Raw genomic sequence first — 392 nt, forward strand, 5'->3', positions numbered from 1 at the left:
GCTGTAAACTATTACTGTATATTGTAGTCTATAAATGGCGATATACATAGTTGGTTTACTTATGAATGTTCAATTTACAAATTCACCACTCGTTCAAATTCGCAATTATTTAGATTAATTTCCAAGTCTGCGTTTGGCCTAGAAAAGACACGCCCCCAGTGAGGGGAGCATTCAAACTTCAGGCATGAAAAGCTACAATACTACAACATTTACAGTAATAATACAACACTATAATAATATACAGTAATATGTTCAATTGATAAAGCGCGTATTGAGTCGTCGCTCAATAATTGTACCTTTCTGTAATCGGTAGCCTACTAATACTACTACTGTTTGTTGAACGAGAACCAAGTGCTGATGGTGCATGGTAGGGACAATGAATAACAACGATG

The sequence above is a fragment of the Nilaparvata lugens genome, chromosome 1 (genome assembly GCF_014356525.2).
Source record: "Nilaparvata lugens isolate BPH chromosome 1, ASM1435652v1, whole genome shotgun sequence".
NCBI lineage: Eukaryota > Metazoa > Arthropoda > Insecta > Hemiptera > Delphacidae > Nilaparvata > Nilaparvata lugens.